The following is a 21,241-nucleotide window of genomic DNA, read 5'->3' on the forward strand; positions in this document are numbered from 1 at the left end:
GGTTCTTACTAGTTACCTATTTTATGTATAGTAGTGTGTATATGTCAATCCCAATCTCCCAATTTATCCCTCCCCCATTCCCCCTTGGTAACCATAAGTTTTTTTTCCACATCTGTGACTCTATTTCTGTTTTGTAAATAAGTTCATTTGTACCTTTTTTTCTTTTTTTTGGCCACACCTTGCGACATGCGTTACTTCTCCAACCAGGGATCGAACCCATGGCCCTTGCAGTGGAAGGTGGAGTCTTAGAACCACTAGGAAAGCCCTGTACCATTTTTTTTGACATTGACTTTTTTGAAATGCACACACTAGTTATTGGTGGAATGTTCCTCACTTTGCATTTGTCTGATGCTTCCTCCCGATTGCTATGCATTTTTCGGCAGTGATATTGTGACCTCCGGGCATAGTACCAGGGGGCAAGTCTGTTTGCACATATTAGCACCGTTAATTGTGAGTTTTAAAAATTTATTCTTGGGACTTCCCTGGTGGTTCAGTGGTTAAGAATCCTCCTGCCAATGCAGGGGACACAGGTTCGATCCCTGGTCCGAGAAGATCCCACATGCCACAGAGCAACTAAGCCGGAGTGCCACAACAACTGAGCCCACGTGCTGCAACTACTGAAGCCCACGGGCCTCGAGCCCGTGTTCTGCAACAAGAGAAGCCACCGCAGTGAGAAGCCCTCGCACCACAACGAAGAGTAGCCCCCACTTGCCACAACTAGAGAAAGCCCGCGCGCAGCAACGAACACCCAACGCAGAAAAAAAAAATTCTTTCATTGAGACATCATTGACATATAACATTATATTAGTTTCAGATGTACAACATAATGATTCGATATTTATCTACATTGCCAAATGATCAACACAATAAGTCTAGTTAACATTCATCATCATACAGAGTTAAAAAATTTCTTTTCTTGGGAATTCCCTGGTGGTCCAGTGGTTAGGACTCTGTGCTTTCACTGCTGAGGGCCTGGGCTTAATCCCTGGTCAGGGAACTAAGATCCCGCAAGCTACACGGAGCGGCCAAAAAATAAAAATTATTTTCTTATGATGAGAGCTTTTAAGATTTACCCTTAGCCACTTTTGAATATACAATAGTATTATTAACTATAGTTACCATGCTGTATGTTACAACCCCAGGACTTCCTTATTTTATAACTGGAAGTTTGTATCTTTTGACCTAAGTTTGATTATTTTAAGCACTTTTATTTTTTAAATTTATTTTGTTGAAGTATAGTTAATTTACAATGTCGTGTTAATTTCTGCTGTACAGCAAAGTGATTCAGTTATACGTATATATACATTCTTTTTCATATTCTTTTCCATTATGGTTTATCACAGCATATTGTACATAGTTCCTTGTGCTATACAGTAGGACCTTGTTTTTTATCCTTCCTATATATAATAGTTTGCATCTGCTAATCCCAAACTCCCAATCCTTCCCTGTCCCACCCCTCCCCCCCCCTTGGCAACCACAAGTCCGTTCTCTGTGTCTGTTTAACCACTTAACTTTAATATTGGATGATCCGTGCTGTAATGGGGAAGCACAGGGGCCTAGAAGAGGTCAGAGAAGGGACCTATCCCAGCAGGTGAGGCTTTTTGGGCAGGGGCCCTGGGGCTGAGGAACAGTAAGATTATCCAGATGAAAAGGATATGGAACGGGTGACCCAGATTGGGGAAGAGCATGAATAATGCACTGTAGCGTGGGATATGTGACTGATTCTTCCCAGACGAGCCCAGAGGGACATTGTATGTGGACATCCCAAAACAAGGCTGCTGGCCCCCCCAGGAGTGGCCCCTGCCACCCCTGACGACTGCCCATGCCCTTTCCTGTCAGCCTTTAGTCACATCAGGTCATCAGGAAAGGTCAGTTTTAGGGCAGGAGCCTCAGAGTCTCAGAGCAGAAAGAATGACTCAGATTCTGGGCTGGGGCTCCAGAAAGGAATGGAGTGGCCTCTGCCCAAGACACTCTCCCCATCTCCACCCATCTCCCAGTCCTCCCAGCCTGGGAGCTTGCGAGTGTGTGAACCTGCCGCCTTTGGACACCAGGGCAAACAGCCCTGAACTCACTAAGGTAAGAATAATAATTATAACAATGCACATTAATTTAGCACTCACCTTTATCCCATTAGGCACGTGCATAGTCTATCTTTTGTCATCCTTTAATCAGCCCTGAAAACGAAAGCATTCCTTTCCTTTTTGGACTGACGGGAAAACTGTGAGGTTCTGAGATGTTCACACACTTGGCCAAAGACAGACAGCTTAGAAAGGCCAAGATTTCAACCTAGTTCTCTCTAGTTCCAAACTAATAAATTTTTTTTTTTTTTAATCCCGTCTGTTTTTGTAAGTTACAATTTTGAATGGGGAAGGCATTTGCATTGTGCCAAACCCCAAAAGTCTAAAAATCATAGCTGGAGGACTTCCCTGGTGGTCCAGTGGCTAAGACTTCCAATGCAGGGGGCCTGGGCTCACTCCCTGGTCAGGGAACTAGATCCCACATGCCGCAACTAAGAGTTCCTATGCTGCAACTAAAGATCCCACATGCGGCAACGAAGACCTGGCTCAGCCAAACAAACAAATAAATATTTTTTTAAAAAAGAGAATATTAATTTTAAAAATAAATAAAATAAAAAAATAAAAATCATAGCTAGAGAAGTCTCCCTTTCCCTAATTGTGTGTCCACCTAAAACTTTGTTTGAGAATGTTTATCCAGGTTGATTCATAATCACTTTTGAAGTGTTTTTGTACGTCTAAACATTTTTCTTTTCAAAATTGTTATGGACTGAATGTTTGTGTGCCCCTAAAATTCATTATGTTGAGACCCTAACCCCCAGGTGTGATGGTCTTTGGAGGTGGAGCCTTTGGGAGATGATTAGGTCATGAGGACGGGACTCGCATGATGGCATTGGTGCCCTTAGAAAAAGAGACAGAAGAGAGCTTTCTCTCTCTCTCCACCATATGAGAATACAGCGAGAAGGTGGCCATCTGCAAGCCAGGAAGAGAGTTCTCCCCAGGAACCGAATATACCAGCACCTTGATCTTAGACTTCCCAGCCTCCGGAACTGTGAGAAATAAATTTCTGTTGTTTAAGCCACCCAGTCTGTGGCCTTTTGTTATAGCAGCCCAAGAGGACTAAGACAAAAATGGTGGGGAAAACATCTTGGCAGTATATTGAAGTGTAATTGACATATAATCTGCACATACTTCAGGTGCACGATCTAATCAACTCTGACCTATGTAAACACCTGTGACTGTATCACCATAATCAAGGTAATGGAAATCTCTTATCACACCCAAAAGCTTCCTTGTGCCTCTTAAGAACCTCTCCCACTGGCTCCTCCCACCTTCCCCAGGTAACCGTGACCTGCTTTCCGTCACTACAGGTAAATTTGCATTTCCTAGAATTTTATATAAACGGAATCACATAGAGTACATAGAATGTACTCCTTTTTTGCCTGCTTTTTTTTACTTAACACAATTATTTTGAGAGTCATCCCCGTTGGAGTGTGTATCAATAGTATATTTATTTATTTATTTTATTTATTTATTTTTTAAAATTAATTAATTAATTTATTTTTGGCTGTGTTGCGTCTTCGTTTCTGTGCGCGGGTTTCTCTAGTTGCGGCGAGCGGGGGCCACTCTTCATCGCGGTGCGTGGGCCTCTCACCGCCGCGGCCTCTCTTGCTGCGGAGCACAGGCTCCAGACGCGCAGGCTCAGTAGTTGTGGCTCACGGGCCCTGTTGCTCCGCGGCATGTGGGATCCTCCCAGACCAGGGCTCGAACCCGTGTTCCCTGCACTGGCAGGCAGACTCTCAACCACTGCGCCACCAGGGAAGCCCTGTATATTTATTTTTAATGTTGATATGGATAAACCACAGTTTCTGTATCCAGTCATCTGTTGAAGGACATTTGGGTTGTTCCAGTCTTTGTTTATTAAAAATAAAGCTGTTATGGACATTCACATACAAGTTTTTAAAAATTTTTTTTAAATTGAAGTATAGTTGATTCACAATGTTGTGTTAATTTCTGCTGTACCGCAAAGTGATTCTGTTATACATATATACACATTCTTTTTTATGTTCTTTTCCATTGTGGTTTATCAGAGAATATTGAATATAGTTCCCTGTGCTATGCCAATAGGACCTTGTTGCTTATCCATCCTATATATAATAGTTTGCATCTGTTCATCCCAAACTCCCAATCCCTCCCTCCCCCATCCCTCCTCCCTCTTGGCAACCACAAGTCTGTTCTCTATGTCTGTGAGTCTGTTTCTGTTTCATAGATAAGTTTGTGCCATATTTTATTTTATTTTATTTTTTTAAATAAATTTATTTATTTATTTATTTATTTTTGGGTGTGTTGGGTCTTCGTTTCTGTGCGAGGGCTTTCTCCAGTTGTGGCAAGCGGGGGCCACTCTTCATCGCGGTGCGTGGGCCTCTCACTATCGCGGCCTCTCTTGTTGCAGAGCACAGGCTCCAGATGCGCAAGTTCAGTAGTTGTGGCTCACGGGCCTAGTTGCTCCGCGGCATGTGGGATCCTCCCAGACCAGGGCTCGAACCCGTGTCCCCTGCATTGGCAGGCAGGTTCCCAACCACTGCGCCACCAGGGAAGCCCCTGTGCCATATTTTAGATTTCACATGTAAGTGATATCATATGGTATTTGTCTTTCTCTTTCTGACTTACTTCACTTTGTATGATAATCTCTAGTTGCATCCAATGTCACATACAAGTGTTTGATGGGAGAGCGCTTTCATTTCTCTTGGAGGCAATTTTTTAAAATAAATTTATTTATTTATTTATTTTTGCCTGCATTGGGTCTTCGTTGTTGTGCGCGGGCTTTCTCTAGTTGCGGCTAGCAGGGGCTACTCTTCGTTGCGGTGCGCAGGCTTCTCATTGCCGTGGCTTCTCTTGTTGCAGAACATGGGTTCTAGGTGCGCGGGCTTCAGTAGTTGTGGCATGCAGGCTCAGTAGTTGTGGCACACAGGCTTAGTTGCTCCATGGCACGTGGGATTGTCCCCGACCAGGGCTCAAACCCATGTCCCCTACATTAGCAGGTGGATTCTTAACCACTGCGCCACCAGGGAAGCCCCGGAAAATTTTTTTAATTAAAATTCTTAATTTCAATCTCCCTAACACTCTTGTCCCCTATCTGTCCAGTTCCCCTCACTCATACCCAGAATCACTGTCAATAGTTTCTCCTCTGTATTCTTGCATTTATTTATACAGATATAAGCAATTTTCCCCACTATCTTTACACAGAAGATAGCATGTCACATGCACTCTTTTGTATCTTGTTTCACTTGACATAAATCTCAGAGCTCTTATCAGCCCATAGAAGGTTCCTCATTTTTTATATAGTAGCTGAATAGTATTCCATTTATGCTTGTACTATAATTTATTTAACCAGGTCCCTATTAAGGACCTGTGTTATCCCTAATCCTTTGCTATTACAAACCATACAATAATGAATAACCTTGCAGACTGTCATTTTGTACCTGTGCAATTATACCTGGAGAATGAATTTCCCAGAGTGGAATTACTAGGTCAAAAGGGATATATATTCGTCATTTTGATGAATTTTACCAAATTGCCCTCCATGGAGTTGGGCCAGTATACACTGGCACCAACAATGAGAGACCACTTATGAGAGCACTTATTTTCTCTCAGCATTGCCAATAAATTACCTTATTAAACTTTGGAGTTTTGCCACTCTGATACGTGGAAAACGGCACCTCACATAGTTTAAATTTTCATCTGTCTTAGTATGAGATGACCTTTTCAGATGCTTAGTAGCCATTTGTATTTCCTTTGCCCTATTAAAAAAATTCTTGTGTTGTTCTTCCTGTTATTGATTTCTAGAAGCTCTTTACTAGGCAGATTAAGTCTTTGTGATATGAATTGCAAACTTTTTTTCTCAGCTTTTCATTTGTCTGACTTTGCTTTAAATATTTTTTGCCATACAGAAATTTTATGTGTGTATGAAAGAGAGCAAACTTATCAATTTTTAAAAATGTCTTCTAGATTGCAGGGGAAGGGATAGATTAGGAGTTTGGGATTAACAGATACACACTACTACATATAAAATAGATAACCAACAAGGACCTGCTGTATAGCACAGGGAACTATATACAATATCTTGTAATAATTTATAGTGGAAAAGAATCTGAAAAAGAATATATATATATATAAATGTATATGTGTATATATATATGTATCACTGAGTCACTTTTCTGTAACCTGAAACTAACACTACATTGTAAATCAACTATACTTCAATTTAAAAAATAAAGACCAAAAAAAAAGGTCTTCTAGGTTTTAAGTCACAGAAAATCCTTATTGCAAGATAAGATTCTCCCTTTTTTCCCTTGCAGAACATTTATGGTTTTATTTTCAAGCTTAGTTATTTCATTGAAATTACAACATCTTCATGAATCAGTTACACCACTTCCCTAACCAATGACTTATTGTAACAGTGATTGGCTGACAGTCTGGAAACAACCTAAGTGTTCCAACATTAAGGAACAGCCATCAAGTGCAACAAGATTTCAAATTGCAAACTATTTCAAGGAAGTACTTAGTGACCTAGGAAAAATATAGGGTGTGTTAAACAAGAAATCCAAACTGTGTATCCAGTAGCATTCCAATATTTCTTCCATTCCTGTTTTTTAGTTGAAGTGCAGTTAATCTACAATGTTGTGTTAGTTTCAAGTGTACAGCAAAGTGATTCAGTTCCAATGTTTCTTTTTAAACGTGTTTATGAGAAAAGAGGCTGGTGAGAAACAGAGAAATGGACTAATAATCTCAGGCAGGGTTTCTGTGGGAACATTCATTTATTCATTAAGATATTTGTTGATGCCCAGATCACAAAAGGGAGGCAGCTCTGCATCTCTCACTGGCAGTGCTCATCACCACCAATGAAGTCACTGTGCTGAAAAATCGAACTTGAACCTAAAAAAATCTCTAGAATGTCCAAAATCCAAAATAGCAGCGATGAGGTACCTGTGGCTGTCAAGCACTTGAAACATGGCCATTCCAAGTTGACATGTGATGTGCTCTAAATGTAAACAACACACCAGATTTGGAAGAGTTGGTTAAAAAAAAAAAGTGTTAAAATATCTAAGTTTTTAATATTCATTTCATGCTGAAATCATCAAATTTTGGATATGTTAGGTTAAAATTAACTGATCAAAATAAAGAGAAAGACAAATACCGTATGACATCACTTATATGTGGAATCTAAAATACGACACAAATGAACCTATCTACGAAACAGAAACAGACTCACAGACATAGAGAACAGACTTGTGGTTGCCAAGGGGGAGGGGCTGGGGAGGGAAGGATTGGGAGTTTGGGATTAGCAGATGCAAACTATTATATACTGGATGGCTAAACAACAAGGTCCTACTGTATAGCACAGGGAACTATATTCAATATCCTGTGATAAACCATAATGGAAAAGAATATGAAAAAGAATGTATATATATGTATAATGAATCACTTTGCTGTACAGCAGTAATTAACACATTATAAATCAACTATACTTGGGAATTCCCTGGCGGTCCAGTGGTTAGGACTCTGCGCTTCCACTGCAGGGGGCAAGAGTTCCATCCCTTGGGGGCAAGTGGTGCGGCTAAAAAAATTTAAAAATAGATAAAGAAACAAATTAAAAAATCAACTATACTTCAATACAAGTAATTATAAAAAATGATTAAAATAAATTTCATCTTCTTTGTTTTCGTGTTTAAAGTGGCTACTAGAAAAATTTAAATTGCACGACATTCATATTTGTGGCTCACATTATATTTTTATTAGACAGCATTGGTCTAGATCTAGATAACAAATTTTACAAAATATGGAAAGCAGGGGAACATCTTAAATGACACCACAGGTGTGCAGTCAGCTAAATCCAAACTGTGAGAGGATAAATCTTTTTCTTTTTAACAAATAAATTGCAAATAAATAAATAAATAAGAAATAAAAAATAAAAAGATGGTGAGAAAATTTTTAGATCAAAAGAGATTTTAAAACATTTTGACCAAATGCAATGTAAGGATATTTAAGTATCTTTATTTAAAACATCTCTAAAATAATAAAACAAAAGATAACAAAACAAATTATAACATTTATGAGACAATTAGAAATTTGAACACATACTGGACATTTGATGATAATAAGTTTTTAAAGTATAATAATGCTATTATGGGTATTTTAAAAAGAAATGATTCAAAAAAAAAGTGCTTATCTCCTAGAATGCATGCTCAAATATTTACAGGTGAGGGACCATCTGGGATTTGCTTCAGAATAATCCAGGGACTTCCCTGGTGGCGCAGTGGTTAAGAATCCGTCTGCCAATGCAGGGGACACGGGTTTGAGCCCTGGTCCGGGAAGATCCCACATGCTGCAGAGCAACTAAGCCCCATCTGCATGCAGCAATGAAGCCCCAATGCAACCAAAAATAAATGAATAAGTGTATTTTTAAAAAGTTGTATGTGATTTCACAAAAATAACACTTAAAACAAAACAAAAACAAAAACAAAGTAATCCAGATGGGAGGAAGTGGGAACCTGGGGGGAGATGAAACAAGACTGAGTTGATAACTGGTGTTCATGTTATACAATCTACTTTTTTTTTTTCATTGTGGAAAAATATACATCATATAAAATTTACCATTTGAAGTATTCTGAAGTGTACAGTTTAGTGGCATGAAGTACATTTTGCTACTTTTTTTGGTTTAAAATTCTCCAAAATCAAATGTTAAAATAAAAATTTTAAAGAAGCAAATGGAGATCCAAGTAAAATATGTTGGTAGATCCAATTTTTAAAATTATTTATTTATTTTATTATTTTATTTATTTTTGGCTGCATCCGGTCTTAGTTTCGGCATGCAGGATCTTCGTTGAGGCGTGCAGGATCTTTCATTGAGGCTTGTGGGCTCTTTGTGCATGGGCTTCTCTCTAGTTGTGGCATGTGGGTTTTCTCTCTCTAGTTGTGGGGCGTAGGCTCCAGGGCATGTGGGCTCTGTAGTTTGCAGCACGCAGGCTCTCTCGCTGAGGTGCCGGAGTTCAGTACTTGCGGCCCAGGGGCTCAGTTGGGATCTTAGTGGGATCTTAGTTCCCTGACCAGGGATCAGACCCTCATCCCCTGCATTGTAAGGCGGACTCTTTACCACTGGACCACTAGGGGAGTCCCCCAATTTTTTTTCCCACTATTTATTTATTTGGCTGTGCCGGGTTTTAGTTGTGGCATCAGGGATCTAGTTCCCTGACCAGGGATCCAACCCGGGCCCCCTGCACTGGGAGCGCAGGGTCTTAACCACTGGACCGCCAGGGAAGTCCCTGGTAGATCCAATTTTGATGGTCTAGCGCAGCAATTTTTATTTCTCTCTTTAGTTTCTTAATTTTCTATGATGAATGTGCTAATTTTTAAAATTTATTTATTTATTTAGGCTGCGCCAAGTCTTAGTTGTGGCATGAGGGATCTTTCGTTGCGGCATGCATGTGGGATCAAGTTCCCTGACCAAGGGATCCAACCCAGGCCCCCTGCATTGGGAGCGCGGAGTCTCACCCACTGGACCACCAGGGAAATCCCATGAATGTGCTAATTTTAAGAAAGTATTTTTGTAACAATAAGAAAAAGCTAGAGATTGCCTCTTTCTTTCCTTCCTTCCTTCCTCCCTCCCTCCCTCCTTTCTTTCTCTCTTTCCTTTCTTTCTTTCTTTCTCTCTCTCTCTTTCTCTCTTTTCTTTTTCTCTCTCTCTCTTTTCTTCCTTCCTTCCTTCCTTTTCCTTCCTTCCTTCCTTTCTTTCTTTTAAAAATTTTCTGAAGAATAATTCTTACCCAAAGCGGCCCCCTGGTGGCGAATCAGAGACCAGCTCACGCACGTTCCTTTCCGCTGTCCCGGGCTCCCGGGAGGGAAGGAAAGTGCCCCTGGCTGCTGAGCGCCCCCTGTGCGCGACTCCAGAGGGGCGAGTGGCCCCCCAGAAGTGGCCTCGAGGTCTTGTCCTAGAAGATGAAGGATTCAAAGGAGGAGGCAAAGGGAGATGTGGAGGTGATGAGTAGCAACTTTCCTTTTACTCCCTCCTCCCCGCCCCCCACTTCCTCCTCCTTTCAGGCCATCTCTTTTACTTACCAGCAATTCATCCGTTCATCAATGAACTGAGCACCTACTGTGTGCCAGGCCCCTTTTTAAGCACCGGGGACAAAGGCCTTGCCCTAATGGAGCTGGCACAATGGCTGTGTGAGACAGACACAGTAAACAAATAAAGAAAATATATAGCATGTTACGTGGTGATAAGTACTAAAAAGAAAAATAAATCGAAGAAGGGAGATACGGAATGGGGGGATGTTGGCAATTTTAACTAGAGTGGTCAGGAACCGTCTCACTGGGTGTGTGAGTACTGAAGTGAAGGAGGTGAAGAGGTCAGTCAGGCAGATATCAGGGGGAAGGGCATTCTAGGAGGAGGGAATAGCCAGTGCAAAGGCCCTGAGGTTCCTGAGGCAGGAATGTTCCTGATGAGTTTGAGGAACACTAAGAAGTTCGGGTTAGCGGTGGGGGGCTGGGGGCGGAATCAGACAGAGAAAAAAATACGCAAATGTGGCAACAGGTTAGCATTTGGGGAATTGGGGTAAGGAAGACACACACACACATCTAGGTGTGTATATATATAGAGAGAGGTATAGATATAGATACACATTTTTTTTCTGAACCTTTTTTGAGCCGGTTACAGACATGACTCTTTCTTATTCCTAAATACTTCCATTTATATTTCCTGAGAAAAAGGGCCTTCTCCTACGGAAGGTTTCTCTACCTTATTGACACCGAGGCTGGATAATTCTCTGCTGTGGAGGGCTGTCCTACACTGTAGGATTTTTAGCCTCCCTGGCCTCCACCCACTAGGTGTCAGTAGCACATACACCCCAGCTGTGACAGCGAAAAATGTCTTCAGACATTACGTAATGTCCACTGGATGACAGACAGTGCCCCTCCCCCCACCAGTGGAGAACCATTGCTTATATAACTACAGTATAATGATCACAATCAGGAAATTTAATACTGATCTAATCTTGATACCTGAACTACAGATATTCAAATGTTATCAAAGGTCCAATAATGTCTTTCATAGTAATTTTTATTTTCTGGTCTCTGGTGCAATCCAGGATCACACATTGCAGACAGATGTCATGCCTGGATTGTCCTTTCTCCTTTCCTTGTCTTTCATGACATTGACTTTTAAAAAAAATTTTATTGAAGTATAGTTGATTTACAATGTTGTGTTAATTTCTGCTGCACGGCAAAGTGAATCAGTTTTATATATATATATATATATATATATATATTCTTTTTCATATTCTTTTCCATTGTGGTTTATCACAGAATATTGAATATAGTTCCCTGTGCTATACAGTAGGACCTTGTTGTTATCCATCCCGTATAAAATAGTTTGCATCTGCTAATCCCAAACTCCCAATCCTTCCTTCCCCCACCTCCCTCCCCCTTGGCAACCAAAAGTCTGTTCTCTATGTCTGTGAGTCTGTTTCTGTTTCGTAGATAGGTTCGTTTGTGTGGTATTTTAGATTCCACATATAAGTGATATCTTATGGTACTTGTCTTTCCCTTTGTGACTTACTATGCTTAGTATGATAAACTCTAGGTCCATCCATGTTGTTGCAAATGGCATTATTTAATTATTTTTTATGGCTGAGTAGTATTCCATTGTATTTATATATACCACATCTTCTTTATCCATTCATCTGTTGATGGACACTTAGGTTGTTTCCATGTCTTGGCTATTGTAAATAGTGCAGCTATGAACATTGGGGTGAATGTATCTTTTTGAATTAGAGTTTTGTCTGGATATATGCCCAATAGTGGGATTGCTGGATCGTATGGTAGCTCTATTTTTAGTTTTTTGAGGATCCTCCATACTGTTCTCCATAGTGGCTGTATCAATTTACATTCCCACCAACAGTGTAGGAGGGTTCCCTTTTCTCCACACCCTCTCCAGCATTTGTTATTTGTAGACTTTTTGACATTGACATTTTTGAAGGTCATAGGCCAGTCGTTTTGTAGAACGTCCCTGTCTGGGACATTGCATGTGTCTGATTTTCCTCATGATTAGATTCAGGTTAAGCATCTTTGGAAGAAATACCACAGAAGTGATGGTGCGTCCTCCTCTATGCAGTATATCAGGATTTGATTTGTCCATTTGCCCCATTCCTGGTCATTTTAACTATGATCACTTGATGAAGGCATTATCTGTCCGTTTCTCCTCTGTGAAGTGACAACTTTTTCCTCTGTCATGAATGTGTATTTTATGGGCGGTTACACTGAAACTAAACAAATATTCTGTTTCCTCATGAAACTTTCACTGACTATCTCATCCATTGAGGATTCTGGCCTGAATCAATTGTCCTGATTTTAATAATTGGTTTTTTTCATATCTACTTTATTTATTTATTTATTTGGTTGTGCCGGGTCTTAGTTGAGGCAGGCAGGCTCCTTAGTTGTGGCATGCAAACTCTTTGTTGTGGCATGCACATGGCATCTAGTTCCCTGACCAGGGATCGAACCCAGGTCCCCTACATTGGGAGCGCAGAGTCTTAACCTCTGCGCCACCAGGGAAATCCCTTAATAGTTGTTTTAAATAAATACTGAACAGGCTGAAAAGGTTGCTTCTAACATACGTGTGAAGTGGGAAGAGTAACAATGAAATGCACATCCATGTAAATTTCAACCAGGCTCAGAAAGGGATACATCGGCATATGTGAAACACCAACACGTTCCTGTCTGGGGATAAATATGAATTGTTCAAAGCTGGGGACGGGCGTGGGGGGCAGGAGGGCAGCAGGGAGGCCTGGGATGGTGGGGTCTTTGAGTAACTAGATGGGGAGACGGGGATAAATTCCGGAACTACTCAGGTGGTGAAACTAATAGGATGTGGACGGACCGGTTAGATTTTGAGCCTGGGGAGGAGGGTGGAGGGCGAAGCGGGGGACTGGGCAGAAGGAGATGCTGCCCTTTGAGACCCTCAACTGGGGCTGATGAACCCTCAGGGCTGGGGATGTGAGTGTTGAGGGCCAGACACAGACTCTCTGGGACAGCTGGGCATTCCAGACCAGGGCGGGGGCTGCTCCGGAGTTTCCAGTAGGCCCTTGAACTGGCGAAGGAGCTGAAGGTGGCTCCCAAGAGGCTCACGTGCATCCTGGAGTGGCCAGGAGACTAGCTCTCCTCTCCTCTGGCTCAAGCCTCAGCCTGGGTTAGGGTGGAACAGAGAAGGGTTCTACCATCAATGGTCTTAGGAATCTGGAGGGGAAAAAAAGGTTATTTAAGAGATCTAATCCTCTTTTGAGACCCAGAACTCATTGTTCAGTATGAGTTTTGATACAGATGAGAAGGAACATGATATCTAAAACAGAGTCAAGTGATGGGGGTGTATTGATAAACATAACGATTGCTTCTGGCACTATATGAGTTGATAATTTGAAAGCTTAAGATATGAGGGAAATTATCAGATACATTGATTTAGTGCTCTATTTTTAATGTTGACATGAAACAAAGATGGCTTTTTTAAAAATTTATTTATTTTGTTTATTTTTTTGGCTGCATCAGGTCTTAGTTGCGGCTCGCGGGGTCTTCATTGAGGCGTGCGGGAACTTTCGTTGTGGCAAAGGGCTCTTTTTGTTGTGGCACGTGGGCTTCTCTCTGGTTGTGGCGCACGGGCTTCTTCTCTAGTTGTGGTGAGCCGGCCCCAGGGCTCTGTAATTTGCCGCACTCGGGCTCTCTCGTTGAGGTGCGTGAGCTCGGTAGTTGTGGCTTGGAGGCCGCGGCATGTGGGATCTTAGTTCCCTGACCAGGGATCGAACCGGAGTCCCTGCATTGTAAGGTGGATTCTTTACCACTGGACCACCAGGGAAGTCCCTGAGATGGCTTTTTCTTTAAGGCTTTTACCTTGAGAACACGGTGTCTGGACTTTAAAAAGTTATTGGCATATCCCAACGATCTGTACTGTTCTAGGGTGTGATAGCTTAGGAGTGAGTATAATTTGAACATAATGCATTTTTAGAGAGTGTCAAATTCAGAACCAGACAGATCCATCTCCTGACCCTAACCGTGGTCCTAAAGTAACTTGCTTGAGGAAATTGGATCCCAAAGATTACAGGTGGGGAATTTTGAAGTGTGTCCATATTCCATTGGAGATCAAAGAAGCCCAACTAAAAGAATTGTGGACCAACTGACATGACAACTGTGGACTGAGCAAAACTTCTTTTTGAAAGGGCTGTCTTATCTTGAAGATTATGACTTTGGAGGCACTAAGGTGATTGGCAGTGGAAAGAATCAGAACATGTGAAATTCCTTAAAAATTTATTGACAAATAATTTTGCCTATGTTACACATTAAAAAAAAAAAAACCTTTACACTTTGTGCAAAAAAAAAAAAAAGGGGGGGCTTCCCTGGTGGCGCAGTGGTTAAGAATCCGCCTGCCAATGCAGGGGACATGGGTTCGAGCCCTGGTCCAGGAAGATCCCACATGCCGCGGAGCAACTAAGCCCGTGCGCCACAACTACTGAGCCTGCACTCTAGAGCCCGCAAGCCACAACTACTGAGCCTGCATGCCACAACTACTGAAGCCTGCACGTCTAGAGCCTGTGCTCCACAACAAGAGAAGCCACCGCAATGAGAAGCCCGCGCACCGCAACGAAGAGTAGCCCCCGCTCGCCGCAACTAGAGAAAGCCCGCGCGCAGCAACGGAGACCCAACGCAGCCAGAAACAATAAATAAATAAAATAAAATAATAAAAAAAAAAGAGAGAGAGATCAAAGATAATTGCATCTTTCCCCTTCACCCACCCAATCAAAGTGCCTTCTCCCTGTTACATACTTCCACACTAGCTGGAGAGGCTGGGACATTCTTCCAACGCTGCTCGGATATCCTTGGTCCACATGGAGTCCAAATTCACCTTTCGTTCCTTTCATTCAGCAAACAAGTATTTATAAAGCACCTTCTGTGTGCCAAGCATTGTTTGAGGCTCTGGGGACCAGGCAGTGTAGAAGACAGACAGAAAAGTTCTTGCTCATATGGGGCTGACATTCCAGTGAGGAACAGATAGACATGTATAAGAAGGTTATAAGTGCTAGGGAAAAAGATTAGTGCAGGCCAAAGAGGTGTCTTGAGTGGGGAAAGCGTGGGAAGGCGACCAGGGGAGCCCCACTGTGACATTTGAACAGAGATCAAAAGAGGTGAGGCAGAAGCTGTGTGGACATCTATGGGAAGAGCATTCCAGGAAGATGGAGCAGCAGGTGCAAAGGCCCTGAGGCAGAACTGTTCCTAGTGGAGCAGAAGGAGTGAGCAGGAGAGTGAGTGGGAGGAGAGAGGGAGTCAAGAGGTGACAGAAGCGGGTCATGCAGGTCATTGTGGGCCACTCTAAGGATTTTAGTTCTTACATTCTGTGAGATGGGAGCCATGAGAGGGTTTGTACAGAGGAGGGATAATGCCTTTGCCCCCAAACTGGCAGGTCCCTCCATCTTCCGACCTGGTTATAGTTCAACCCAGGCTGAAGCCCTGTCTTTCTCACCTCCCAAGTCTCACCTCCATCTGGCTCCCCTTCCACCTCCAGCTCCATCTCTCTCTCTCACATCCCCATTTTTATCTCATTCAGTGTGTCTAGGAAAGGTAGGACACAACAAATGAACACAAATACACAATACCAATAGCATTCCAATATGGTGAAAGCAGCCAATTAGGAAAAGATAAGAAACAGAGCTTCTATCTACAAAAGCAGCCATCTTTGGTACTTCCCTGGTGGTCCAGTGGGTAAGACTCCACACTCCCAATGCAGGGGGCCTGGGTTTGATCCCTGGTTGGGGAACTAGGTCCCACATGCATACCACAACTAAGATTCCGCATGCCACAATTAAGGATTCCGTGTGCCGCAACTAAGATTCAGCGCAGCCTAAATAAATAAATAAATAAATATTAAAAAGAAAAAAAGCGGCCATCTTTCTCCCCCAAAGAGAATAACCTTAAGGAGGAGGGTGTGGTCTGTTTCAAGAAAACTCTAAAATTTTACTAGGAGGTTAAAATAAGACTTGGATTAATTAACAGATATGTCATGTTTATGGATGAAATGACTGAATCTTATAATGTCAATTATATCTAAATTAATATACAGGGTTTTTTTGGTTTTGTTTTTTGGTTGCATTGGATTTTAGCTGCAGCACGTGTTGAGGCATGTGGGCTTCTCTCTAGTTGTGACGTGCGAGCTTTGTCTCTCTAGTTGTGTTGCGCAGGCTCCAGAGCACGTGGGCTCTGTATTTTGCAGCAGGTGGGCTCTCTCATTGAGGCACGGGAGCTCAGTAGATGAGGCGCGCGGGCTTGCCCCTCAGCTGTGGGATCTTAGTTCCCCAACCAGGGATCGAACCCGTGTCCCCTGTATTGGAAGGCGGATTCTTAACCACTGGACCACCAGGGAAATCCCTCTCATCAGACTTTTGAGAGCAATGCTTTATGCAAGAAGAAAATGGAGTGACATGTTTAAAGATATTCTAGCAAAGAAAATGGGAGCCAAGGATTTTATATCCAGCAAAATTGACTTTCACATATAAAGGATATAGACTGTTATCAACATGTGAGAGCTAAGGGAAGATGGTTTCCATGAGGTCTTGAGGATTCCATTTCAGATAAACAAATGTCTAGAAAGACATGTGTTTATGACTGCAAAGGGTGTGAAACATAACATTACTTGTAAACCTAAGACCGAAGGGCACTAAACAAGGAAGGGTGATGTATGTAATGGATAAATGTCCTCTCAGTGTAGATGCAGTACAAATATATCTATATGATGGCAAAAGGGGAGAGTATATGCAAGAGATACTTTAAAACCGTTTTAGTAACATATTGATGGTAGTATTCGCATTGTTTCTTTGAGACCACTGTGTGAGCAGTGTTCATTAAAGCAAATGAATGATTCTGAGACAGTCTAATTCTGTTTTCATCTGTGTTCTTAAGAACCAGGATTTTTATGGAAGAAAGAAGAAACAGATAGTATTAGTATCCTATTGCTGCTGTAACAAATTACCACAAATTTAGTGGCTCAAAACATTAATTGATTATCTTACAGTCCTGGAGTTCAAAAGTCCAACATGGGTCTCACCAGGCTAAAAATCCAGGTGTCCTCAGGGTTGCATTCCTTCTGGAGTCTCTTGGGGAGAGTCCATATCCCTGACTTTTCCAGCTTCTAGAGGCCACCTGCAATCCTCAGCTGGTGGCCCCCCTTCCAGCAATCACAACACTCTCACCTCTGCTTCTGTCTTCACATCTCCTTCTCTGACTCTGACCCTCCTGCCAACACTTATAGGGACTTTTACGATGACATTGGGCCCACTGGATAATCCAGGACAATCTCCCCATCTCAAGATCCTTAACATAATCACATCTGCAAGTCCCTTTTGCCATGTAAGGTACCATTTTCATAGGTGGCAGAGATTAGTATATGGACATCTTTGGGGGGATGTTATTCTACCAACCAGAAAGAGGTTGAGTAAAAATCATGTAGTCCTGAAATTGAACTGGAAATATGAGAATGAATTCATAAAGTATTGTATATAATAGAATATGGACATATATATCATATGTATATGCATAAATGTACATTATAATATATTACATATATATTATAATATATTATATACAGATTATATTATGATATATAATTATGTGTTATATTATAGGACAATATACTACATGTTCTCTCTATATTATATATATAGATATTATATAATATATATATTCCCCTCCTTTTAGCTCTTTTGACCAAGAAAGTCTAGACACATGGCCAGCCCAAGAGCAAATGAGCATTTCTAACACCCAAACGAATATAATTTCCCACCAAAAAAAGCCCCCAGAGTTTCTGGCTGATGCCAGGTCTGGGACAGGAAATGTCCAAGATGTGCCTGGAACATCTGGTCATAGGAGACAGCAAGAAAACTATCAGAGTTGCTTCAAAAAGTTCCAACCAGTAAAGGCTCCCACTGGCCAGGTGGGCCCACCAGTGAGGATAATGGATTGGAGCACAATGTATTTAAATCCATAAGCTCATAACTACTTAAAGAAAGAGCCAGCCTATAATTATTAGAGAAATGCAAATCAAAACTACAATGAGGTGTCACCTCACACTGGTCAGAATGGCCATCATCAAAAAGTCTACAAATAGGGTTTCCCTGGTGGCTCAGTGGTTAAGAATCCGCCTGCCAATGCAGGGGACACGGCTTTGATCCCTGGTCCAGGAAGATCCCACATGCCGCAGAGCAACCCTGCGCCACAGTTACTGAGCCTGGGCTCTAGAGCCTGAGAGTCACAACTACTGAAGCCCGTGTGCCTACAGCCCGTGCTCGGCAACAAGAGAAGCCACCGCCCACCGCAACGAAGAGTAGCCCCCCGCTCACTGCAACTAGAGAAAGCCTGCGCGCAGCAATGAAGACAAAATGCAGCCAAAAAAAAAAAAAGTCTACAAATAATAAACTCTGGAGAGGGCGTGGAGAAAAGGGAACCCTCCTACACTGCTGGTGGGAAAGTAAATTGGTGCAGCCGCTATGGAGAACAGTATGGAGGTTCCTAAAAAAAATAAAATAGGTTTATCATGTGATCCAGCACTCCTGGGAATGTATCTGGAAAAGACGAAAACTCTAATTCAAAAAAGATACATGTGGGACTTCCCTGGTGGTCCAGTGGTTAAGAATCCGTCTTGCAATGCAGGGGACACCAATTCGATCCCTGGTGGGGAACTAAGATCCCACCTGCCGTGGGGCAACTAAGCCCACATGCCACAACAACAGAGCCTGCACACCGCAACTACTGAGCCTGCGCACCACAAGGAAAGATCCCACATGCCACAACTAAGACCCAATGAAGCCAAAAAATAAAAAATAAATAAATATCAAAAGGAAGAAAACCCAAAAGATACATGCACCTCAATGTTCATAGCAGTAGTATTTACAGTAGCCAAGACATGGAAACAAACTAAGTGTCCACCAACAGATGAATGGATAAAGATGTGGTACATATATGCAATGGAATATTACTCAGCCATAAAAAAGAATGATATATTGCCATTTGCAGCAACACGGATGGACCTAGAGATTATCATACTAAGTGAAATAAATTAGACAGAGAAATACAAATATCATATGATATCACATATGTGGAATCTAAAAAATAATACAAATGAACTTATTTACAAAACAGAAACAGACTCACAGACATAGAAAACAAACTTTTGGTTACCAAGGGAAAGGGGGGAGTAAATTAGGAGTTTGAGGTTAACAGACACACACTGCTATACATAAGATAGATAAACAACAAGGACTTACTCTATAGCACAGGGAACTGTATTCAATGTCTTGTAAAAACCTGTAATGAAAAAGAATCTGGGGAATTCCCTGCTGGTCCAGTTGTTAGGACTCTGCGCTTTCACTGCCGAGGATGTGGGTTCAATCCCTGGTAGAGGAATTAAGGTCCCGCAAGCCTTGCAGCGTGGAAAAAAAAACAACAACTGAGAAAGAATATATATATACTCTTCGTTGTGGTGCGTGTGGGTTTCTCATTTCGGTGGCTTGGCTTCTCTTGTTGCGGAGCACCGGCTCTAGGTGCCTGGGCTTCAGTAGTTGTGGCTCACCGGCTCTAGAGCGCAGGCTCAGTAGTTGTGGCGCTCAGGCTTAGTTGCTCCGCGGCATGTGGGATCTTCTAGGACCAGGGATCGAACCTGTGTCCCCGACACTGGCAGGCGGATTCTTAACTACTGCGTCACCAGGGAAGTCCCAAGAATATATATATATCTGAATCACTTTGCTGTTCACCAGAAGCTAACACAATATTGTAAATCAACTATGCTTCAATCAAAAAAGAAAAAAGAAAAAAAGAAAAAAAGAACCAGCCTAATTTATCACTTTCAGAGGATTATGAGGAATTAATTCACTATTTAGGTAAGTGGTCTCTAAAGGGAAAGAATCAAACACTCCTACATGAGCGTGCCACTAGGTAACCAAATGGAACATAAGGGGAAACATCTGCAAGGGAAGAATTTTAGCTAATAAACAAGGACGAAATTCGAGGAGGAGGACATCGCTATTTTGCATTCACCACCAAGTTAGTTCTCAATGGCTGCTGGCCTCATGCAAGGAGAGACAAAGAGTGCGAGCCTGATGGTGAAGGGACGAATGGCACCCACAATCGGGCCAAAGGCATCAAACCCTAGTCTAATCCCAGTTCTGGAAACAACTGCAAATTTGCCTGGAAGATGAAGGACAGAGAACCATGCCAGCGTGCACCACGAGGATGGGATCAGCACCACCCAGACCGTGGGAAACAGCCTGAGTTGTGCAATCGATTTATTGCAAGGCAGGGAAGGGATGGAGGGGAACCCATGAATTAAGAGACTTAAAAGATATATTATTTTTTTTTTGCATGTGCAAGACTAAACCACAGTGTCTAGAGATTCAAACTTCCATGATAAACTATTCAGAAATGCCAAGCAGTGATTATCACACAAGTCACAACAGTGGTTACTTTGCGGAGCGAGGAGGCACTGTGATTGGGATGCAGCCTGTTGGAGGGGCTTCTGGGGTCGCTGGTGACATGCCCTTTGTTGACCTGGGTGGGGGTTAAAATGATGTTTGCCTTCCAGCTGAGTTTCTCACACTCAGCGCTATCAACATTCAGGCCAGATGATTCTTGGTTGTGGGAGAATACCCCGTACATTGCGGGATGTTTAGCAGCATCCCTGGTCTCCACGCACTAGAGACCAAGGACAGCCCTTCCCCCGACTCCATCCTGACAATCAACAATGTCTCCAGTTATTGCTGAATATCTCCCAAGGGACAAAATCGCCCCTGGTTGAGAACTGCCCCTCAGGAACTCCTTAAGTTATACATTTATTTTTATGTGGTTTCTTGGATCTAGCTCTGTGCGTGTGTGCATTTTTAAATTTTTTTAATTTAATTTTTATTTCATATTATAGTCGATTTACAATGTTGTGTTAGTTTCAGGTATACAGGAAAGTGATTCAGTTATACATATACACACATCCATTCTTTTTCAGATTCTTTTCCCATATAGTTTATTACAGAATATTGAGTAGCATTCCCTGTGCTATACAGGGTAGGTCCTTGTTGATTATCTATTTTATACATAGTAGTGTGTATATGTTAATCCCAAACTCCTAATTTATCCCTTCCCCCCCACCTTTC

At 42.1% G+C, this 21,241-nt stretch overlaps 1 non-coding gene across 1 annotated transcript; it reads left to right on the forward strand.

Moving 5' to 3' along the window:
• The first annotated feature begins 13,322 nt into the window (after positions 1 to 13,322).
• LOC133091620 (small nucleolar RNA SNORA40) lies at positions 13,323 to 13,403 on the forward strand. The gene has a single exon (XR_009700953.1). It is a non-coding gene; the product is annotated as a small nucleolar RNA SNORA40 (small nucleolar RNA).
• The last annotated feature ends 7,838 nt before the right edge of the window (positions 13,404 to 21,241 follow it).

The sequence above is a fragment of the Eubalaena glacialis genome, chromosome 4 (genome assembly GCF_028564815.1).
Source record: "Eubalaena glacialis isolate mEubGla1 chromosome 4, mEubGla1.1.hap2.+ XY, whole genome shotgun sequence".
NCBI classification, from domain to species: domain Eukaryota; kingdom Metazoa; phylum Chordata; class Mammalia; order Artiodactyla; family Balaenidae; genus Eubalaena; species Eubalaena glacialis.